Source organism: Schistocerca nitens, chromosome 1 (genome assembly GCF_023898315.1).
Source record: "Schistocerca nitens isolate TAMUIC-IGC-003100 chromosome 1, iqSchNite1.1, whole genome shotgun sequence".
NCBI lineage: Eukaryota > Metazoa > Arthropoda > Insecta > Orthoptera > Acrididae > Schistocerca > Schistocerca nitens.
In genome coordinates this window covers 97,800,093-97,825,535 of record NC_064614.1, presented here as the reverse complement: position 1 = coordinate 97,825,535, position 25,443 = coordinate 97,800,093, and the positions used below count along the sequence as shown (strand labels likewise).

General features: G+C 42.4%; 1 protein-coding gene across 1 annotated transcript in view; it reads left to right on the top strand.

The window, feature by feature from the left end:
• Nucleotides 1–25,443, top strand: part of LOC126251146 (glutamate receptor ionotropic, kainate 2) — a 1,402,037-nt gene that overhangs the window by 1,043,695 nt on the left and 332,899 nt on the right. The window lies entirely within an intron of this gene.

The window sequence follows — 25,443 nt, the reverse complement described above, 5'->3', positions numbered from 1 at the left end:
CTGATACAGTTGTTCGCATCAGAATCGACAACAAACCAACACCGACAATAACAGTTCAGGTATACATGCCAACGTCGCAAGCAGAAAATGAAGAAATAAAGAAAGAATATGAGGATACAGAACGTGTAATTCGGTATGCAAATGGAGATGAAAACGTAATAGTCATAGGAGACAGTAATGTGGCTGTAGGGGAAGAAGTAGAAGAAAGAGTTATGGCAGACTATGGGCTTGATAGCAGGAGTGAGAGCGGAGAACGACTAAATGAGGTCTGCAATAAATTTCAGTTAGTAATAGCGAATACTCTGTCGAAGACTCTGTTCAAGAGTCACGACAGGAGAAGGTACCACTGGAAAAAGCTGACAGATAAGAGAAGATTTCAATTAGATTACGTTATGATGAGGCAGAAGTTCTGAAATCAGATTCATAATTTAGTGATGATGAAGGGTAGGCTAAAGTTTGAGACTAGTCAGAAAGAAACAATGCGCAATGAAGTGAGATACGGAAATACTAAGGAATGAAGATAATCGCTTAAAGTTATCTGGGGATATAGACACTGCAATAAAGAATAACTCTGCGGGCAGTTCGATTGAAGAGGAATAGACATCTCTAAAACGGACAATCACAGAAGTCGAAAGGAAAACTGTACAAGGAAGATAACTGCGAGGAGACTATAGGTCAGGCAAGAAATACTTCAGCTGATCGACGAAAGAAGGAAGCACAAAAATTTTCAGGGAAATTCTGGAATATAGAGATACAAATCACTTAGGAATGAAATAAATAGGAAGTAATGCGAAGCTAAGGCGAAATGGCTGCATGAAAAACGCGAACAAATCGAAAAAGAAATGATTGTCAGAAGGTCTAACTCAGCATATATGAAAGTCAAAACAAGTTTAGGTGAAATTAAAAGCATGGGTGGTAACATTAAGGGTGCAACGGAAATTCGACTGTTGAACACAGAGGAGAGAGAGTACAGGTGGAAACAGTACCTTGACTGGCTCTATGGGAGGGAGGAGATAGCTGGCAATGTGACAGAAGAAGAAACAGGAGTCGATACCGAAGAGACAGGGAATCCAGTATTAGAGTCAGAATCAAAAAGAGCTTACGAGGTCTTAAGATCAAATAAAGTAGAAGGGATGGATAACATTCCATCGGAGTTTCTGAAATCATTAGGGGAAGTGGCAACAAAACGACTATCACTTTGCTGTGCAGAATGTTTGACACTGGCGATACACCATCCGACTTTCGGAAAAATATGATCCATACAATTCTGAAGATAGCAAGATTCAACAAGTGCGAGATTTATTGCACATTCAGCTTAACATCTCGTGTATCCAAGTTCCTGACAAGAATAACGTACAGAAGAATGGAAAAGGGAATTGAGGATGTGTTAGATGACGATCATTTTGGCTTTAGGGAAGGTCCAGGCATCAGAGGGGCAGTTATGATGTCGCGGTTGATAATGGAAGCAAGGGTGAAGAAAAACCAAGGAACATTCATAGGATTTGTCCACCTGTAAAACGCATTCTGCAGTATAAAATGGTGCGATATATTAACAGAATCTTCCGTCGGTTCTTGGTAGAACATTATCGTGCGATATGTTTGAAATTCTGAGGAAAGTGGGGATAAGATGAAGGGAAAGACGGGTAATATGTAATATGTACAGGAACGAAGAGAGATGATGATGATGATGATGATGATGATGATGACGTTTGGTTTGTGGAGCGCTCAACTGCGCGGTTATCAGCGCCCATACATATTCCCACCCCTCACTCAGTCCAATCCCGCCACTTTCATGAATGATGATGAAATGATCAGGACAACACAAACACCCAATCATCTCGAGACAGGTGAAAATCTATGAACCCGCCGGTAATCGATCCCGGAACACCGTGCTCGGGAAGCAAGAACGCGACCGCGATACCACGAGCTTCGTACAGAACCAAGAGGGAACAATAAAAGTTTGAGACCAAGAACGAAGTGATCGGACTAAAAATTGTTGAAGACAGGGATGTGGTCTTTCGCCTTCTATTTAACCTATACGTCGAAGAATCAATGACATAAATAAAAGAAAGATTCAAGTGCGGAATTAAATCGAAGGTGAAAGGATATCAATGATAATATTCACTAATGGCATTGCTATCCTCATTGAAAGTGAAGAAGAATTACAGGATATGCTGGATGAGATGAACAATGTAATGGGTACAGAATATGGGTTGAGAATAAATCTAAGAATAACGAAGGGATTGAGAAGCAGTAGAAATGAGAACAGCGGCGAACTTTACACCAGGATTATTGCCCACGAAGTGGATGAAGTTAAGGAGTTCTGCTACGTAGGCAGTACAATATCCCATGACGGTCGGTGCAAGAGGGACATACGAAGCAGACTATCCCTGACAAAAAGGGCTTTCCTGGCTGAGAAAAATTTACTAATATCAAATATCGGCCTTAATATCAGGAAGAAATTTCTGAAAATGTATGTGTGGAACACAACATTGTGTGGTAGTGAAATATGGACTGTGGGAAAATGGGGAACAGAAGAGAATAGAAGCTTGTGAAAGGTGGTACTACGGAAGAATTTTGAAAATTAGGTGGACATAAGATAAAGAAAGAGGAGGTTCTCGGTAGAATCGGCGAGGAAAGGAATATATGGAGAACACTGACAGCGGGGACAGGATGATATGACACCTGTTAAGACATCAGGGTTAGCTTCCATGCTGCTAGAGGGAACTGTAGAGGGTAAAAGTTTTGTGGGCAGATAGAGATTGGAATACATCCAGAAAATAATTGAGGATGTAGGTTGCATTTGCTACTCTGAGACGAAAAGCTAGCACGGTAGAGGAATTCGTGACGGGCTGCGTCAAACCAGTCAGGAGACTGTCGACTCAAAACAAAAGAAACGCTGAGTAACGGTTAAAGTACTTTTATACAGGCCTTAGGCAGATGGCGGGGAAACCTACTACTTTCAAAGCATAAAATGTGAATATGTTTTACATAAAAAGCCATGCAAAGCAATAAAGCGGAGAATACAACATAGCCATGTATTGGTTTCCCATATGCGCAGGGATGTGTTGGAGCCTACCAACTGAGACTACAGTATATGCTTGCCTTCATTTTATGTTTCAATGAATTCATATTGTTTTCTCTGCTTTATTAGTTTTTATTGGCTCTGAGCACTATGGGACTCAACTGCTGAGGTCATTAGTCCCCTGGAACTTAGAACTACTTAAACCTAACTTACCTAAGGACATCACAAACATCCATGCCCAAGGCAGGATTCGAACCTGCGACCGTAGCGGTCTTGCGGTTCCAGACTGCAGCGCCTTTAACCGCACGGCCACTTCGGCCGGCTAGTTTTTATTACTTCTTATATAAAACTTGTTCGTATTTTATGTTGTGAAGGTAGTTTTCCCCTCCACCTGGCGATGGCCTAGAAAACAGCGATTTAACCCTTATTCAGAAACTTTCCTTTTTTATTTGTTTCATGCTACTGATCCTTTGTATGTACATATTCTAGGATTTTTAGTAATAATTATGGAATATTTGTAACAATAAAATGTAAAAAATTTCTTTCGCTGCCATAGCGTGGAGGCACAAGTTTGAACGTAACATGGTGTATGTAACGTTAATCTTAATTTTGGACAGATCACTTCCTTTACTTCTGTTTCGGCGTTAATGTTGATCACTTGGCATTCCTATTTTAACACCGTGGAGTTTTATGACATTGTTTGCGTGTAAAAATTTTCATCACCTTTGTATTTTGGTATGTATCATTAGTACATGCCATATATCCACGCGTTGGTGATGGATAGGTTACTGATGCAACAAAATAGACCAATAGAGTGGTACCACGCGGGCATACAGGCTCTCCCAGTAAGAGGGCGTAAGGCCTTTACCTTAAACGGAGATTGTGTTTAAAAATAGGGTTTTATAGCCAAAAGAAAGAGGAATAATATGGTGTATTGGAATCCTGAATAAAAGCAAAATGCTTTCAGGAGAAACATGGTTTGCATTAGTTATTGAACGCCACTCTTACTCTGGTAGATCTATTTATTTCACAACCATGATTTGAGTACATGTGCCCTTTTCAATACACAGCTAAAAAGCCTAGCGCGTCACGACATACTCTTTGCTTTTGAGCCGACATCGTACACGCGTCCTCCACATCATGATAATTCCTATCGAAATTAACGTAAATACTGCGTGTTTTTACCTTTGTAAATATACGAGGTATGTCTCTCCACACGTGAACTGGACAATGCGGCTTGCGCTCAGTTTTTAGAAGGGTCATTTCACGCTTAGACCGCGTGCGCTTGCGAGTTTTTAGTTCTAGAAAGCAAACAAGTAGTAAATCTGCTCCAAATTTGGACCACTGTTGATGTTTTCTACCAATAAAAGGAGACACATGGGATGACACACATATGACTTTCTTGTAGTTGCACGAACAGATTTTAATTTGTTTAAATAATTTTAAAATAACTATGGACGCTGTGGCAGCATGAATGAAAAAAAAGTTTCGCAATGTTACAGCTTCAGATACGCTTATCGATTCTTCAAAAAAATTCGCTTCGGAAATTCAAGTTGTGACTAACTCAGAATCTTACATTTGCTGATGTGCTCAAGTACTGGCAGCTGAGACAAGGCGACTAGTTGATCGTATTTCCAGTTTAGTGACACAGATATGAGCTTGTAACTCCCTTAAGAAACTTGTTTAGTATACCCTTCATACGTTGTAATTCTTGCAGCTCGGGGTTCCCAAGTTGCACGACGAGAAAGTGAAATGACTGCCAAGAATCGCGAGTGTCCACTTACAAAGGTCTCGTTGCAGATTATTATGAGACATATTTGTTCGCCAAGATGGAGCTGAGCAGTCGGACAGTTCCGCCGGGTGTGTGCCACTGCAATATTGTATCGCGACATGGTTTTCCTTTGAGTCTGCTGCGCCGCAATATCGCAGCGAAAGGGGAGAAGGCCAGCTCGGAGGCATTTGGCGGCGTCGAGATTACACAAAGGCGCGGCTCCACTTGGTGTCCGCAGGCTGTGCGCCGCCTGCAAGTGGTTCGTCCGGCAATCCGACTCGCTGAAGCGAAGTAATACGTCCGCACTTCGATGGCGATCTCGTTCTAAGGAGATCCCAGCGGCGTAATAATCAGGGTTATCACCAGGGCCGGGTTAAGATCGCGCGGGAGTCGTAATACTGAAAAAATATGCGGCTCCTATTCAGCAGTAAGTGCGAATATTTTCTTACACATGCGAGGCGCGTTTTCAAAGGAAGTACCGTTTAGTAATAATGCCGGTGTATCTCTGCGATCGCCGTGCTGTGCAAGCTCGCAAACTAGGAGGGGCTTTCAATAAGTAATGCATCACATTTTTTTCTGAAAACAGGGTGGTTTTATTCAGATTTCCAATACACCATATTAATCTCCACTCTTTTGGCTGCAAAACAATTTTTTTTTCAAATAGAGGTTGTCTCGGTTCAGTGCGACGGCCTTACGCCAACTTAATGGGGAGGACTGTACGCCGGGGTACCAATTTACTGATCGACGTCGGAGCCAAGCTCTTCCTGCATCCGAAACCTCACAATCATCTACGTATTGCTTCCCGTGAAGTGCATCATTCATTGGGCCAAACAGATGAAACTAGGAAGGTGCGACACCCGGTCTGTAAGACGGATGAGAAAGGGCAGTCTAATGAAGTTTTACGAGCTGGTCTCGCGTTCGCAGACTTGTATGAGGTCTTGCGTTTATAACACTAGCCTGTCGTGACAAAAACTAATGTTAGCCTCTGAGAGGATTTATAATTTTGACCGTGGGTGTATGTGTAACGGATAAAGGTATCGGACAGTAATATTGAACATGGTGAATTTAACAGCAAAACTATAAACAGGCTTTCAATTTGGGCTTTAATGAAAGTAATAAATTTCGTGTACGAATGAAGAAATGAACGGCCGCCAGCCCAATAAGGCACACGAATTTGGAAATATATATTTAAGAGAATTAAATATTTGTTATTGAAGTTACCTTCATTAATATTTCCCTTTGAATAGTACAGGGTACAAACGGACACAGGGCACTATGAGCTGTGTGTAGCAGTAGTTACCAGTTATGCACACACTAGTATCACAGAAAGTAAAATCGTATCAAACTCAAACTAATAAGAGCTACACTCAATATTGTTACTTAGATCAATGCTGAAATGTTTCTGTAAGAGGTGCAGAACTAAAATTGGCCAGGAGTGACTTCCGACTTAAAAGACAAATAAATACCACAATTAAAATCAAAAATGCCACAAACACACTTTTTATAGTCCCATTTATAGAAATATATCAGATTTCCTTAGTAGTAATAAAAGTCCATTTATCTATCTAATATGAGAAGAATACTGTGGTACCCATAAACTGATATTGCATCACTATTCAAACTCTATGATTATGTCAGTAGCAAAATTCAATTCAGCTGAATTTAAATCTTAGCTTCACTTGAAATAGTTTTTTTTTTTTTTCAAGAGAAATTAAGAGAAATTATTCAACACTGAGCACAATTAACTTCAAAAAAATCGTTCATGATAATAATCAAGGCTCAATTATGTTTCAAATAAGTTTACTTTATGTGCCTTTTTCATCACCTGTGAAGCAGGTGTTTTAGACAGTACATTTACACAGTCTTGCACTGAATTTTTGCAAAACGATACTTTGCAACAAACTGAGATCACCTTAGCAACATTCTAACTTCAACTCTTGTTAATCCTTGCACATTTAAAAAACATAAATAAATCATTATTCATTTTAAACAGGATACTTGGTTTTCTGAACATTTAGGAGAGGATCCTACATAGGTTCATGATTAGGATAAAAGTTAGGGTGCTAAACAGAGGTTTATAGCACTTGAATCATTATTAAATCACTCACACAAATTATCTGGCCCATGCTTTGATGCATATCTGTATGCATGAAGTTGGTGGAGCAGTGGCCAAGTAGTTGTGGCAAGCGACGTGGTGGCTGACTATACTCATGGCTCTTGATGTTTGAATGCTGTATACAATTTCTTCTTGGTGACGGATTTTTAATGTGTTAGAGCCATTCCTTATTGCCCAGAGTACCAAATCCTCATTCGAGGCAAACTTCCTTGAAAAACGGCTTTCAATTGCCTCCCTTGGCACCATCGATGTGTCCCGTGCAACGGAACTTCCGTTGCGGAGGGACTACCCTACGTCTTTCACATATTACAAACACAAATGTCCTAAACATGAACCAGCTTCCAATATACAGAGTTTATCTTCTAAATATAGAAGTATTATAAAATTATATTATTTTAAACATCATTTAGCTTTTCCTATATATGCATCACAGAATTATAAATTTCCTGCCACAAATCATTGACCTTAACAAACAAAGAACACACACTTCATAATTACAGTTACACAGTTACCTAATATAAACCCGCCACTAATCGATGTAAGTGTTCCACATTGTCTTGCAGAAGGAGAAGTTCGTTTAGTGGTGGTGGTGGTTAGTGGTTAACGTCCCGTCGACAACGAGGTCATTAGAGACGGAGCGCAAGCTCGGGTTAGGGAAGGACTGGGAAGGAAATCGGCCGTGCCCTTTCAAAGGAACCATCCCGGCATTTGCCTGAAACGATTTAGGGAAATCACGGAAAACCTAAATCAGGATGGCCGGAGACGGGATTGAACCGTCGTCCTCCCGAATGCGAGTCCAGTGTGCTAACCACTGCGCCACCTCGCTCGGTCGAAGTTCGTTTAAATTTGTGGCTACGACGACGAGTCATTTCTTCAGTTTCCTGAGGGTAGCACAATAAACTTCTGAGTTGATCGCTGCTCGATGAAGGAGGAGTACCAGAAGCCCGTCGCTATGACTTCACTGGCTGAGGGTGTGGCTTTGAACTTTTTCTTCGGAGGAGACGTGGTGTGGCACCACACCACGGTTCTCCGTTTTGTTTCCGGTTCGAACTGATGAATCCATGTTTCGTCGCCTGTGGCAGATGTCGCACAAACAAATTGTCACGATCAGCCTCGTAACGCGCAAGCACTTCCACACAGATAGTCCTTCGTTGTTGTTTATCGTCTTCTGGTGGGCGGCGAGGAATCCAGCAGCCACACGCCTTTTAGTACCGCTACTGGTGGACCAGTGTGTCAGCACTGCCAGCACAGACGTCCAGTTGTGCAGCGAGGTGTTTGAGTGTGATCCGTCGATCTTCTTGAATGAGAGGGTCCGCACTTTCCAACAATGCAGGAGTAACAGCTGCGTGGGGCCGGCCAGTACGCGGGAAATCACACAGGTTTGCGCGATCTTGTTGCGATGATGACAGACACCTCGCCCAACGACTCACTGTGCTTTTGTTCACTGACAGGTCTCGGTAAACACTCTGCAAGCGCCTATGAATACCTGTGATGCCCTGGTTTCAATGATGACAGACGCCTCGCCCAACGACTCACTGTGCTTTTGTTCACTGACAGGTCTCGGTAAACACTCTGCAAGCGCCTATGAATACCTATGATGCCCTGGTTTCAATGATGACAGACGCCTCGCCCAACGACTCACTGTGCTTTTGTTCACTGACAGGTCTCGGTAAACACTCTGCAAGCGCCTATGAATACCTATGATGCCCTGGTTTCAATGATGACAGACGCCTCGCCCAACGACTCACTGTGCTTTTGTTCACTGACAGGTCTCGGTAAACACTCTGCAAGCGCCTATGAATACCTGTGATGCCCTGGTTTCCCACCAAAAGAAACTCATTAGTAACTATCTGCTTGGAGAGAGAGATGCCATTTTGAAGGGTATGTATAGCCCCGCTGGGAACATTGTGTAACTAATGGGGCTGAAACAGGAATGTTCCACCTCCCACAGCAAGTTCCGAATTTTTTTCAATCGAAACTGAGCGATAAAAAACGTTTTGCATTACTTATTGAACGCCACTCTTTAATTATTGGCTAATTACACCGGTAGGAACAAGAATGCTGCACCCTAAAGGATTGTCTTCAGTAGCACCAGGGTATAACATGTACATTTTGAGAGGTCTTAGTGATCGTGATTCATTCGTCACGGACATTGGTGACAAGGTGGCTCTCTCCTACTGTCTGTGCTCCGTTTATTTTGACTACGCTGGCAGTAACTGGTCGATTTCGAGGTGAACAGTGTTTGCAACATTTATGATAGGGTACAACCATGCCCCACCGGCAAGTAGGTCGTTTAATGAACAATATGAGCCATTTGAACAGGATAGAACTGGGGGCCTGCAGGAAAATGGATAGAGGTATCGACGAATTCCTGGATATGTTGGGCACCATGTGTCGGTGGTGTATCGCTGCTTGCAACAGCGGTCTGTGGAACATTCCCACATCCATAGGCGACGTTCTGGAGGTCCACGTAATACTGACGCATGTAAAGATCGACAGATTGTGATAACAGTAGTGGACGACCGAAAATCCTCCATGGAATAAATCCTGGCACACGTTGCGCCTGATATGCCACCAATAACTATTGGGACACGTCTGCTTGCAGCAGAGCTAACATCGTATGTGCCTCTAGCCAGGTTACCGCTTCACCACAACACCACCAAGCATGGCTACTGTGGTGCTGTGATAGAGTCGACAGGAGAGTGGAATGGCATTCCTTTGTCTTCGGTGATGAGAGTTTGTTCTGTAAGCGAGTGACCTCATGAGCTGCCACAATACATTCGGCCATGACATGGTTCATAATATAGAGGACTAACAGTTACAGCTCACGGTCACGGTCACGGTAACATTTGGTATTTCTGCAGGGTAAAGGTATCAGTCTCCTCTGCATTGCATAGACTGTTATCCCTGTGCTACTGCCATTTCTTTGACAAGAAGGTGATGTGCTTCTTCAGCAGGACAATGTACGTCCATATACTGCTTCTATGACGTACAGGGGTGACTCACTACGAATAAAATTCGCAGGTATTATAAATTCATCAATTTATTAACACACATTGGTTTCGTTTAAGCCGCGCGGGATTAGCCGTGCGGTCTAAGACGCTGCAGTCGTGGACTGTTCGGCTGGTCCCGGCGGAGGTTCGAGTCCTTCCTCGGGCATGGGTGTGTGTGTTTGTCTTTGCGATAATTTAGGTTAAGTAGTGTGTACGCTTAGGGACTGATGACCTTAGCAGTTAAGTCCAATAAGATTTCACACACATTTGAACATTTGTTTCGTTTAAACATTGTCAAGTAATTCAGCCGGCCAGAGTGGCCAAGCTGCTGTAGACGCTTCAGTCTGGAACCGCGCGACCGCTACGGTCGCAGGTTCGAATCCTGCCTCGGGGATGGATGTGTGTGTTTTCATTAGGTTAGTTAGGTTTAAGTAGTTCTAAGTTCAAGGGACTGATGACCTCAGATGTTAAGTCCCATAGTGCTCAGAGCCATTTAAACCAAGTAATTCGGTAAAAGTTACTTCAGATGTAACAACAACAATAATAAAAGCAACTTCCTGGCAGATTAAAACTGTGTGCCGGACCGAGACTCAAACTCGGGACCTTTGCCTTTCGCGGGCAAGTGCTCTACCAACTTTTTTTTTTAAATCTCATTTTGTTCGCTTTTGTTCGTTGCATCTGCTTGGGGCGGACATCGTAAGACACCCATTGAAGTTCGTCATTGATCGGTTAATTCAGTTTTTTATTACAGAGGACAGCTAACCCTCTAACCGAACACGCTGAGCTACTGTGCCGCCAGCCAACTGAGCTACCCAAGCATGACTCACGCCCCGTCCTCACAGCTTTACTTCTGCCAGTATCTCGTGTCCTACCTTCCAAACTTTGCAGAAGCTCTCCTGCTAACCTTGCAGAACTAGCACTCCTGAAAGAAAGGATATTGCCGAATCATGGCTTAGCCGCAGCCTGGGGGATGTTTCCAAAATGAGATTTTCACTCTGCAGCGGAGTGTGCGCTGATATGAAACTTCCTGGCAGATTTAATTCTGTAAACAATAATAATAAACCAAAAAATTAGAAATGAAGTGGCTTATGGTTGGCAAAGATTCAGGAGGGGGGCACATAATGTCAAGTTCAGCTATCTAACATACTAAATTTTAACTTAACTAAATCTCCGGCTCAACAACTGGGATTCCTTTTCATGGAATATCTTTATAGCTGTTGTGCAACTGTTTCACCCCAAGTTGGCAGGTAGAACCTAATCGTGATATTATTCAGGGTTACTTAATTCGTCGCGATCTGTGCAACCAGTGCCAGTCCTGCTTGTAAATCTCTCTGTTGTTGGTCTGAGAGGTAAGTGGGTATGTTGAGTAGTTGACATGTTTTTTTATTCATACATTTTTTACTAATTAATTACTTTATATTGTTGTGTTGTGGTCGTCAGTCCAAAGACTGGTCTGATGCAGTTCTCCGTGCTACTCTATCGTGTCCACGCTTCTTCATCTCCAAGTAACTACTGCAACCTACATCCTTGTGAATCCACATACTGTATTCATCTCTTCGTCTCCCTATACGAGTTTTACCCCCCCCCCCCCCCCCGCACTTCCCTCCAGTACTAAACTGGTGATCCCTTGATGCCTTGGAATGTGTCATACCAACCGAACCTTCCTCGAGTCGGGTTGTACCACAAATTTCACTTATCCTCAGTTCTATTCAGTACCTCCTCATTAGTTATGTGAGCTACCCATCAAATCTTCAGCATTCTTCTGAAGCACCACATTCCAAATTCTTCTAGTCTCTTGTTTAAATTCTTACTCATCCATCATACAGTGTAGGCTTTCACGGCCGGTGTTGTCTTCAGTTACAGCTTCCGGGCTGAGAGGCCGTGGTCGATGTATAAAATTTCCACCTGACGTTTCGTCTCCCGCAGATGGAGACGAAACGTCAGGTGGAAATTTTATACATCGACCACCTCTCAGCCCGGAAATTTTAACTGAAGAGCTTACTCAACCATGTTCCATCTTTGGCTACGTTCTATAGAAAATATTTTCAGAAAGGACTTCCTGGCACTTAACTCTGTACTCAATGTTAACAAATAATATAAATAATTTGTAAAAAAAAAGTGTGTGCATAAAAAAGATGCCAACTCCACTCAATGTACCCACTTACTACTTATATACCTAAATCCACATCAGTTTTATTTTAATTTTATTACTATTTAAATTTTTTTAAAAATCTTTTTCAGTTGACGATTATCTCGTGGGGGCCCAACATCCTCTATGACATTTGATACACAAAAATGAATAAGATCAATTTTTGTATCATTTAATAATAATTTTGCATCTCAGATTAACTACAAGTGGTCTTGTTTGGTGCAACCTTATCGTTTTCAAGCTCCCACAAACTAAATAAATTAACACAGAAAATATTTATACCAATATCTGAAAAATTTCAAAGCAAAAATTTTTGATCATGTAATTCATCATTACTATTTTAAGTTTTTTCATTCCTTTATATCTCAGTTTAACAGTCCCAACCATTAATTAATTCCAAATACCCGTTTTATAGAACGAAAATCACTCCACTTTACTTTGAGCAACCCAGTTTCAACTACTTTCTGAAAAAAATTAAATTTTAAGAGTTTTTATGTACTACAATAATAATTTTTCATCTCTAATTCTAACTACTTTTACACAAATCTAGTTTAAAATAAAATGAGCACTGCCAATAGAATATATTCTATAACAGAGCTAATGGGAAATAAAAAAACACCCGACAAAAGATTTGGGTTATAGTTGCTTACAGAAAATTTAAATAATAATAATGTTATTACAAATATAGGAGATATTATCTACAAACAAGGACAAAAAATTAGAAGAATTTATATCAATTACAGAACTTTTCTGGGACAATATTACGGTCTTTAAAATAACACATTTTATAGACTGTAAAGGAGAAGTGAAAAATGGAAAATGTCTTGTAAAAAAGAAAAAAAAGATTGTGAAAGTTTTAACAGGTTTTTAAAATGTAGATTTTTCTAAATGTAATTTATCTAAACATGGAGTTAAAGCAAAAACTCCATATTTATTAAATTCCAATGCTTAAATAATTGAAGTTATTAAACAAATTATTAACACAGATACAAAAATCATAAAGCAAAAATATAATAATCCTTTTGCTATTGCTCACAAAAGAGAATTAACTGATGTTAAAGTAATTACACTTTTAAGAGAGTCTCCAGAAATTTTAGAAGAACTTAAAAAGGAACACTATTACATATTACATTTAGACATGACACAATATTTTGCCAGTACACCCACATTCAGAAAAAGAAACAGAACACCTTGAACGTCTAGAGATAGGACGTTCATACTCACAGGACATTTACATTAGTATGTTCTGCAAAAATGATTAGCATTTCAGTCAGCTCGGTTCCGCATGTGTCCTGTTGCCTTGGAGGCACATGGTCCGCCATAGCCCCTGATAACTTGTTCCATGCGTGACGGCATCGACGCGTATAAAGCGTGAGTGGCGTCCTGTGGTTTAGCCATCCATGCTGCATTCACCTGGTTGCAAAGTTCATCTGTGCTGCTTGACATTGGGTCACAGCACCGCACCTGTCATTTCACCATATCCTCCCACATTTTCAATTGGCGACAAGTCTGTCGGTGGACCAGGAAAAAAGGCTGACATCCTGAAACAGCAAGAAGGCACGTTTTAGTGCAACAGCAAGTGGTCGTGCATTCTCTTGTTGAAAAATGGCGTCCGAAAACACTACCATTACTGTTCCCAGTGATTTCGTTCCATACACCTTTGGCGTCTAGCATGGTTCTGCACATTCATCAAAGGTGGGCGCAAAGTGGGCGACGCGCACTTAACCCATGCCGTAATAAACGGCGATGGACTGTCAAGCCTGATAGTGTACGATGTGTTACACTGCTCCACTGTTGTGCGACAGCCGGAGAGGACGCATATTTTTCCTGCAATGCGTTTCGGATGAGTGTCGATCTTGTTGGGGGGTGGTGTGGGTGGTGCGATCTCATCCATGTTGTCGTATTCTACTGCCTTCCGTGAACCATTCTGCACACAACCGTTGCACTGCCGATACACTTCGTCCCACTCGAACAGCAAATTTCCCGATGGATGCATCATATTCTCTCATGCCAATAATGCGCCATCTTTCAAATTCATTGATTTGACGATGAGGTTCGCGCATATGTCTGTGAGGCATCCTGCACGTCTGTTCAAGACACACTGATCCATTACCTTCGGTTTATAGCGACAATGAGAGCCATAGACACATTTTAGTGGTAGGATGTGTTGCGCCGCGATATCGATGCTGACCTTGAACCCTCGAGCCGACATAGTTCAAATGCTAATCAATCCTGCAGAACGTAATGATGTACATGTCCTGTGAGTGTGAACGTCCTATCTCTAGTCGTTCAAGGTGTTCCGCTTTTTCTGAACATGATTGCATGTTTCTTAAAGAAGAAATGTCTCAATATTTAACATATAATTATAGTTTTCGAATGCCAGGACAATACAAAAAAGAACGTCATGTAGTAGTTACAACAATAACAATATTGTGGGAAGTGATTGCTTGGCATGAATAAATTCTAATGCCAGAGTAAAAATTGACAGTAAATTTGGTTATCAATTAAAAAAAACTTGATAACCATATTATAGATTTTTTAAAAGTTGTCCGAACAGAAGATAAAATGAAACATTTGCTTTTAAATTATCTAAAAAGATGGAATTAGGAAATTAGAAGCAACAATTTACTCCAAAAATAACAAGAATTTCATCCATTAACAGATTGTTTTCAGTTAGTAAAAAGTAATAGCAAATATTTCGAAAAAGCTCCATTTCATTCTGTTCCATTATCTAAAATGTGGAAAAATTAAAAGACAATCTACAAAACAGTTGTCGTATTTACAACACTCTTGCAATAAGTTTATTGGGGCAACAAACACGAAAAAATTAACTGGAATACAAATAAAAATTAAAACATATAATAAAGAATAAAGAGAAAAATTTTCAGGTGTTACACACCTGACAATTATCATAAACAAAATTAATTAAAAATTAAAATAAAATTAATATAATTAATTTGTGTGAAAATAGAACCTTTTTAATTAAATTATGAGAAAAGGATGAGCAATAAAAACATACCGGCTGCCTCTAAACGTACCCACTTAGTATTGGCTGGGCCGCAGGAGGCGCCGAATGGTCACTACGTGCTTCTGTGTGTGCACCACTGCTTCATCGCCCTCCGACAATGTCTGAACCTGAAGTTGCTGGGCCAAGTCCCCACCTGAAGCATCGTGACCGAAGAGTGCCATGATACAACATTCTTATCCATCGTCTATCAGAGATCATTGGAACAGGTTATAGCAATCTATAAAAAGAGGAGAAAGTCGGATGCACATAATTACCGGCCAATTTCACTGACATCGATCTGTTGTAGAATCACGAAACATTTTGTGTTCAGACATAACGACCTTTCTAGACTCTGAGAAGCTCATCTGCAGAAACAAGCACGGTTTTAGGAAACAGCGGTCAGCGATACACAGCTAGCCCTCTTTGTGCATGATAGACAACAGGCTCTAGATAATGGCTCCCAGGCTAATGCCATATTTCTCGACTTTCGAAAGGCATTTGACTCAGTTCTGCACTGTCGCTTGCTCCAAAAAGGGCGCGCTTACGGTCTATCCGATGACGTATGCGGTTGGACAGAAAGTTTTCTAACAGACAGAGAGCAGTATGTCGTCCTGAACGGGGTGACTTCAACAGAAACAAGCGTAACTTCAGGTGTTCCCCAGGGCAGCGTGATAGGTCCACTGCTTTCTACGATTTACATAAACGATCAGGTTGATGGTACTGACAGCGGCATTTTACTGTTTGCCGATGATGCCGTAGTCTACAGGAAAATAGTATCACACAAAATTTGTGAACGAATCAATGAGGACTTGCAGAAAATAAAAGCGTGGTGTAATGACTGGCAGTTATCTCTCAATATTAGTAAGTGTAACCTACTGCGTATAACAAGGCGAAAATCCCCATTAATGTACGAGTACAAAATAAATGCCCAGTCTTTGGAAACGGTAACATCCGTCAAGTGTCTGGGTGTGACTATTAGAAATGATCTCAGATGGAATGATCAGATTACACAAGTAACGGGCAAGGCGACCTCTAGATTGCGGTTTATTGGTAGAATCCTGAAGCGATGCAGTCCTTCAACAAATGAAATTGCTTACAATACGTTAGTTCGTCCAGTATTACAGTATTGTTCGTCTGTATGGGACCCTTGCCAGTTGGGTCTGATTCAAGAGATTGAGAAGGCCAAAGGAAGAGCGGCAAGATTCGTGACTGATACATTTAGCCATCGCGGGAGCGTTACAAACCTCTTAGAAAGTTTGAAGTGGGACACACTTGCAAATAGACGACGCGCTAAACGGAAGGGGCTGCTCACTAAATTCCGAAATCACGTTTTTCTCTTGTGCCATCCGCGAATGGAACGGAGGGGGGAAAACATGATTTTGTGGCGAATGGTGCCCTCCGCCACACACCGCTTGGTGGCTGGCAGAGTATATATGTAGATGTAGAGTGTCCCAGGTGCACGCAAAACCCGAAATGTCTCTAAAAACGCGAAGTGACTCTGATGCAAACACAGGCGGTGTGACCTCTCTCCAAGCAGAGCCTGAAGTCCCTCTCCTCAGAACAGAATCCCAAGTGTAGACAAAACGCTGAACACATCAGTTTACGGACGATTCACACACCTAAAGAGGCGTATACCAATCAGGAAAGTAACACTTTTCCCACCAATGAAAATATGAAGCAGACACTGCTGTAGTCCCACTGAAGTAGGAAAAATGCGGCCCTCCCAATCAAGTGTAATTTAGCTCCACTTGCGGAAACTTTCGTCAGAAAATTTTATGTAACAGTACTCCAGCCAATCCAGATGACTTATTTCTGGCGCCCTGGGAGCATAAACAGAAAAAGGAAAAGAAAGAAATGTGGGGCTAGACGCCGAACAGGTGACCAAAGCGTGGGACAGGCGTTTCCAGGGACTGTTAGTGTCTTGTGGATAGAGATCGTTAACTCCCCTAGAAACTTTTCTGTTAAGAACGCCACAAGAAACTGGCCATGGTGTTACAGAATCATTCTACCACCATAGAAGCATTCTTAATATGTCTATAGCAGCAAAAATTTGAGCCGAGTCCGGCTGTCCAACAATGTTTCTCCAGAAACTGGACGACACAAAGGACAGCTTTCTCTCCTAGAAAACACCTTTCAAGGGAGCCTGGACCCCATGCTCTCTATTTTTTTCTAATATTTTGAAATACAATATCACAAAACCTTAATAGAATTTGCAATTAGTAAATTTTGACATGCATCTGAGTAAAATTTAAATCGTGTTTAATTCATAAACGACTAAAAATTGATTTTCATCTTACATGCTGAATTGCTTGTAATTTCTATTTTAGGTGCATTCTACGTCAATAATTTAAGAACATGTGTCACGCTCCAGCTAAAACATGAATTACAGTGCTGAATAATCTGAATCACTATGTAGGCAAGCACTGTATTATTATTAATGCAAAATTTTGTTTTTGCAGCTCTAATATACGAAGAGAAAAAGGTATCTAAGTATGCGAAAACATTGTTTACGTGAAATTTGAACTAAAGGTTTGCACGTAATTTGTTTCTTAATGATAACATGTCAGAGCATTCTAGTTCCATAATCTTGAGCGTCCTTTTCAACTTCTTTAGTTTTATTTCCTTTCTTTGTTATTCTGGCCTTCGTCATGCCTTCAGCAGCTTTTTCAGCTTGAGCGACACGTTGCCTTTCCTTTGGTAGAATTTGTTCTACTTTCGATGCCTAGTCTCTTCATGGTTTTGAATCTGCTTGTTACTGCACCATTAAAACACATTATGATGTCCATAACATCAATCTCAAAAGTGACATATCAACAAAAACAATTTCTGGTTTCCGCTCTCAAATGTAACTATTGAAATTTTCATTTGGGTCCTGCGTTTTGCCATATGAACGTTTTTGAAGGAGTTTAGAATCTGAAAGACATCTGTATACTGACTCAAGTTCTACCATAATAGTTTATATCATGGGGTGTGCATGAGTGTAATTTTTTTTTTTTTGTATTTGCTTCACTGCTATTCTACTTCCACTATGAAATATTTATTTTCGGTAACTGACCATGCTGTGGATGCTCGTAAATGGTTATTCTGTGAAACAGAATTACCCATCTAGCTTTCTCATCTCTTTTTCAGATGCAAAACAGTTGAATTACGTCTAAATCTGTCACAATAACAAATTTACAACCCGAACGCGCTTAAAAAATACAAGTAACCTTAAGTAACCTGCTTGTATCGACACACTGATCGATTGTAATAAATCCCTGTTCGCAGTAGAGGCGATATGTTCCTCTAGGGTACAAACAAACAAGCTGCTACAGAAATATCCGCAAAAAAGTAAATAACGAGACATTTTAGGAAAGGTTTTGTGTGAGAGTAGGAGCATAAAATAACACCCGCTGCACTGCTTTAAAGAGGAAGTGTAGCACGAAAATTGTCAGGTAATTAACTACATTCTGTTCAAGAGCCACAAGAGGAGGAGGTATACTTGGAAAAGGCCGGGTAATACGGGAAGCTTTCAGTTAGATTACATCATGGTCACACAAAGATTCCGAAATCAGTTACTGGATTGTAAGGCGTACCCGGCAGCAGAGCCGGCCGGTGTGGCCGAGCGGTTCTAAGCGCTTCAGTCTGGAACCGCGCGACCGCTACGGTCGCAGGTTCGAATCCTGCCTCGGGCATGGATGTGTGTGTTGTCCTTAGGTTAGTTAGGTTTAAGTAGTTCTAAGTTCTAGGAGACTGATGACCTCAGATGTTAAGTCCCATAGTGCTCAGAGCCAATTGAACCAGCAGCAGATATCGACTCAGATCAAAATGTAGTAGTGATGAAGAGTAGCGTGAAGTTCAACAGATTATTCAGCAATAACCAATGGGCAAAGAAGTGCGATACAAAAGTACTAAGGAATGACGAGAATCGCTTGAAGTTCTCTAAGGCTATAGATCAGCAATAAGCAACAGCTCAGTAAGCAGTACAGTTGAAGAGGAATGGACATCTCTTATAAGGGCAATCATAGAAGATGGAAAGAAAAACGTAGGTACAAAGAAGGTATCAGCGAAGAAACGAAGGGGATACTGAAGAAATAGTTAAGTTCATCGATGAAAGATGGAAGTACAAAAATATTAAGGGAAATTCGAGAATATTGAAATACGAGTCACTGATGAATGAAATAAATAGGAAGTGCGGGTAAGGTAAGACGACATGGCTGCCTGAAAAATGGGAAGAAATCGAAAAATATATAATTGTCGAAAGGACTGACCCAGCATGTAGGAAAGTCAAAAAAAAAAAAAAACCTTCGCTGAAATTAAAAGTAAGGATGGTAACATTAAGAGTGCAACGGGAATTCCGATGTTCAAAGCAGAGGAGAGACCTGATAGGTGGGAAGAGTACATTCAAGGCCTCTATCAGGGGGAAGATTTGTCTGATGTGATAGAAGAAGAAACAAGAGTCGATTTAGAAGAGATCACGGATCCAGTATTAGAAACAGAATTTAAAAGAGCTTTGGTGGACCTAAGATCAAATAAGGCAGAAGGGACAGATGACCTTCCATCAGAATTTCTAAAATGATTAGGGAAGTGGCAACAAAACGACTATGCACACAATTCGGAAGACAGCAAGAGCTGATAAATGAGAGAATCATCGCACAATCAAGTTAACAGCTAATGCAGTTGCTGACAAGAATATTATACAGATGAATGGAAAAGAAAATTGAGGATGCGTTACATGACGATCAGCTTGGCTTTAGGAAAGATAAAAGCACCAGAGAAGCAATTCTGACGTTGCGGTTGATAATGGAAGCAAGTATACGAGGTGCGGCTAGAAAAAAACCGGACTGATGCTGGAAAAAACATTTATTTACAATTATTTACAATTTCATGTTATCTCCTTCAATGTACTCTCCTCCTCGGTCTCTACACCGCTCCATACGAATTTTCCACTGTTCATAGCAATGCTGCAGATCATTTTCGGTAAGTCCATACATTACTTCCGTCGCTTTTTCTTTTACTGCTTCAACAGTCTCAAATCTAGTTCCTTTCAAAGCTGACTTGACTTTAGGGAAAAGAAAAAAGTCACAGGGGGCCAAATCAGGTGAGTAGGGTGGATGATCTAAGATGGGAATGTTGTGTTTTGCCAAAAACGTCTTCACTGACAACGCACTGTGAGCTGGGGCATTGTCTTGGTGAAGGATCCATGACTTTTTTCTCCACAAATCGTTCCGTTTTCTCCGTACTCGCTCACGTAGGGTAGCCAGGACGCTAATGTAGTAATGCTGATTCACTGTTTGTCCCTCTGGTACCCAATCAATGTGCACAATCCCTTTGATGTCAAAAAAACAATCATCATTGCCTTGAATTTCGATTTTGACATTCGTGCTTTTTTTTGTCGTGGAGAACCAGGAGTTTTCCAATGCATCGATTGGCGTTTAGTTTCGGGATCGTAAGTAAAAAACCACGATTCATCGCAAGTAATAACATTTTGTAAGAAGGTGGGATCACTTTCAATGTTTTCCAGGATGTCAGAACAAATCATTCTTCGGCGTTCCTTCTGTTCAATTGTGAGACACTTTGGAACCATTTTTGAACACACTTTGTTCATGTTGAAACTTTCATGAAGAATCTGCCTAACACTTTCCTTGTCAACTCCTGTTAACTCAGACACTGCTCTGATTGTTAAACGGCGATCTTGTCGAACAAGTTTATCGATTTTTTCAATGTTTGCATCAGTTTTTGCTGACAATGGTCTGCCAGTGCGAGTGTCATCACTGGTGTCTTCGCGGCCATCTTTAAATCGTTTAAACCACTCAAACACTTGTGTTCGCGATAAACAATCATCGCCGTACACTTGTTGTAACATTACAAACGTTTCACTTGCAGATTTTCCTAGTTTGAAACAAAATTTGATGTTAACACGCTGTTCTTTCTGTACACTCAACATTTTCCGACGCACAGACAAAACGTCAACTACTTAAAACAGACGCCACTGGCAGACTGAGTGCAGGAGGCAGATGAAACTCGAGCAGTAGGCGGAGCGAGAGTCACGTGACAGGCCACGCGACTTTCAAATGGCTCTGCGCACTATGGGACTTAACATCTGAGGTCATCAGTCACGCGACTTTCAGCCTTATAGCATTCGTTTTATTGTTTCACCAGTACTAGTCCGGTTTTTTTCCAGCCACACCTCGTAAAGAAAATAAAAACACGTTCATAGGATCTGTCGACCTGTAAAAAGCGTGAGACTCTATAAAATGGTGCAAGATATTCTAAATTATGAGAAAAGTAGGGGTAAGCTTTAAGGAGAGCCGGACAACATAAAATATGTGCAACAGCGAAGGGGGAATAATATGAGTGGACGACCATGAACGAAATGCTCTGCTTGAAAGGGGTGTAAGCGATGTAGTATTTCAGCCCTACTGTTTAATCTGTATATCGAAGAAGTAATGGTGGGAAAAGAAAAAAGGTTCAAGAGTGGCATTACGGTTCAAAGTGAAAAGATGTCAGTGACACGATACGCTGATGACATTGGCATCCTGAGTGAAAGTGATGAATAATTACAGGATCTGCTGAAGGGAATGAACAATGAGTACAGAATATGGATTGAGAGTAAATAGAAGAAAGATGCAAGTAATGAGAAGTAGTAGAAATGAGAACAGTGGCAAACTTAACATCACGATTGATGGTCATGAAATAGATGTTAAGGAATTCTGCAACCTAGGCAGCGAACGAAGCAAGGAGGACATCAAAAGCAGACTAGCACTGACAAAATGGGCATTCCTGGCCAGGATAAGTTTACTAGTTTCAAACATAGGCCTTAATTTCAGCCGGCCAGAGTGGCCCAGCGGTTCTACGCGCTTCAGTCTGGAGCCGCGCGATCTCTACGGTCGCAGGTTCGAATCCTGCCTCGGGCATGGATGTGTGTGATGTTCTTAGGTTAGTTAGGTTTAAGTAGTTCTAAGTTCTAGGGGACTGATGATCTCAGAAGTTAAGTCCCATAGTGCTCAGAGCCATTTGAACCATCTGAACCTTAATTTCAGGAAGAAATTTCCGAGAATGTACGTTGGAGCACAGCATTGTATAGAACTGATATATGGACTGTGGCAAAATCGGGAACGGAAAATAAATGTGGTGCTACAGAGGAATGTTGAAAATTAGGTGGACTGATGAGGTAAAGAATGAGGAGGTTCTGCGCAGAATCGGAAAGGAAAAGAGTTTGTGGAAAACACTGTCAAGAAGTATATATGACGGTAGTATCTGTTCCCGAAAGAACAGTTACCGTGGATGACCATGCAGCTTTACTAGAAATGAAATGATAATTAAATGGACACCCTAGCTGCAAACAGGCGTTGTTGTACTTCATTGGGGACATGTTGAAAATGTGTGCCCCGACCGGGACTCGAACCCGGGATCTCCTGCTTACATGGCAGACGCTCTATCCATCTTTTTTTTTTTTTTTTTTTTTTTAAGAGTGTTCAGTTATGAGTAGGTGGAGACAAGGCGGGCAGGGGTCGAAACCCGAGGCCTGGCCGCGATGTCTTCCCCCCTCCCGTCCCTGAAGCACTCCCGCAAAGTAGCTTTTTGATTTATTTTTGTTTTATTTTAATTTATAATTTTTTTTTCACCAGGAAAAGGGTAAATGAAAAAAAGATCTTTATTGGTACAAACTTAAATACAACAGAAATGCCATCCTTCCGGCGAAAATAACACAAGACAATATACTCGTACAAGGCGAGGAATTTTTTTTTTATGAATAAGGTGTGGGGAAAAAAGAATAATAATTCTGATGTAATCTAAGAGGTGTGAAGCAATATACAGTGGAGTGAGGGAAAGACCAGTGTTTTCTGGGGTAGTGCATTGAAGAAAGGAGGCGCGTGTCCATGCGCCTACTCCACTGTGGGTTACAAATGTAGAAAGTAGCGCGGGGAGTCTCACATGTCAGCAGGGGGCGCGGGAGTGCTGTCGGCGTGTGGCACCATCCAACTGAGCGGGGGTGAAGTAAAGATCGCATGTAGGTAGTTGGCGAAGAAGGCGCGGTAGCACGGTCGCTGTTCAACTTCACTGTGGGCGGTTTGTAAGTACTGCCAGAAATCAAGGCGTGATTTGTCGCCACCATTATACATGTAGGTGATCGTCCACCCCTTGACCCATACAATCGCATGATTTTTGGAGGCGGGGAAATAAGAATTCTCAGGATGGATAAAAGTCCGTGGGTCAACCGAGTCCGGCGGAACGCGGAGGTAACAGGCAACAAACTGTCGGGCAAGTTTCCAGACATCACTGGTGGCAGCACAAGTCAGTTGGTGGACATCGTCATCCACGAGGTGGCAAAGGGAACAAAGTGGAGAGTCCTGTAGTCCGATGGCGTGAAGGCGATGATTTGTGGCGAATTTTTCATTTGCGACTTGGTACCATGTTGCCCGGACGTTGGAGGGAAGAAAAGGCTGGTGGATGTGACGCCAAACCGTTGGCCACCGCGTGGACGGATGTCTCAGTTCGATATTGTTGCTGGATATGGAACGAAGGAGTGGGGTGTAAAAATCTTTAGGTCGAGGAGAACGCGTGGTCGGTAAGTGCGTATGAGCATAACTGAAGTCGACGATGAAATCAGAAATGTGGGTCAAATGGTGCTTGATGTGTCCGACTGGTACTGGTGGTGTTATGGTCGCGGGCACAAGAATTTCCAGCAAGCTGCGCGTAAGGGAGGTGCCCCCGTGCCACTGCTTGTGCATGGTGGACATGTACAAGGACGCCGCTCGGAGTCGCACATTGACAAGGCCGAGGCCTCCTGCTCGCGGGGGAAGGGTGAGCGTGTCGTAGCAGACCTTAAAGATCGTACCGGCCGTAAGGAAGTATCCGAGGGCAGCCTGGAGGCTGCGTCCAATAGTTGATGGCAGCGGGAGGACCTGTGCGATGTGGACCATTCTGGCCGCCACATGTTGATTGAGGTATTGGACACGTTGTAAAGAATCGAGTCGTCGGAGAAGATGTTGTCGCACCGTCGTGCGGATAGTTTGGAGTGCACGCCGAAAATTGATGGCAGCGGAGCGGCGCACGGTGGAGGTGAAAATGATACCAAGATATCGTAGTTGTTGTACACACGGGAGAGGTGCTAAGTCGTCGTGTGAGAGGCCGCGTCCAATGGGCATCGCCGCGGATTTAGCCACATTCATGTTACTGCCCGCTGCAGTGCCGTACGTTGATATCAAATCAAGTACCGTGTGCGTTTCACTCCGTGAGCGGATCAAGATGAGGAGGTCGTCCGCATACGCACGACATCGAAAACTGTGCTGTCGCAAAGTGAGACCAGAAAGGTGGCTCGTCAGACTCCCGATGAGTGGCTCCAGGCTTATGGCATACAGTAGGGTCGAAAGTGGGCAGCCTTGCCGTACGGAACGCCGGATCGCCACTGGTCCCGCCACACGGCCGTTAACCTGAATCAGAGATTCGGCGGTGCCGTACAGGCGCCGGATCACGTCGATAAAGGTTGGTGGAAAACCCATGCGGTTCATCACTGAGAACAGAAAAAGATGCCGCAATTTGTCGAATGCGCTGTCAAAATCAATGGCAACCACTGCTGCGCGGAGTCTGCACGCCGCTGCCAGTGCAATTAAATCGCGACATTCTCCTGTGGCCGTTTGTATATTAACTGAGCCGCCCGGAGTTGTCTGTTCCGGGGATAGAATGCTAGGCAGGATCTTGCGGCATCGCGTTGCCAGTAGGCGTGTAAAAATTTTACAGTCTGCGTTAAGCAGAGTCAGGGGACGGTAATGTGCTGTCGTCACACCTGGTGTCGGTTTGTGGATGGGTATAATAATTCCCGTGACGAAGGACGGCGGTACGGCGTTCCCCATCGTCAGCAGTTCATTAAACATCGTTGTCCACCGTGACGCCATTAGTGTGAAGAAAGCGCGATAAAATTCTATCGGCAATCCGTCGACACCAGGTGACTTATTCAGAGCACCTTTTTTGATTGCAACGTGGATTTCGTCACGCATAATGGGCTCCATCAGCTCGTCCGCTTCGTCGCTGGTGAGGGTGCGAGTTACGTGTGGTAACACAGACTCCTCAGGGTGGTTGTTGGTAGTCTCCTCCTGGCACATTGTACGGTAGTGGTCGACAAAGGCACTGACGATTTCGGCCTGGCAAGTGACGTGCTGGCCGCGACAGGTGGTGATCTCGGTGATGAGTTGTCGTCGTCGGTGTTTCCTATCGGAGGCGATATGATGCATGGTCGGATGTTCTTGTTCCGCCGAATCTTGACGTCGGGTTCGCACCATAGCCCCCTGCAGTCTACGGCGTGTCAAAGTTACAATTTGCGCCTTAATCCTGCTGCGTTCCCTCTGGGTGTCGGGGGTGGGCGGTTGGGCGTCCAGGTCGCGGAGAACGGCGTAGAAATA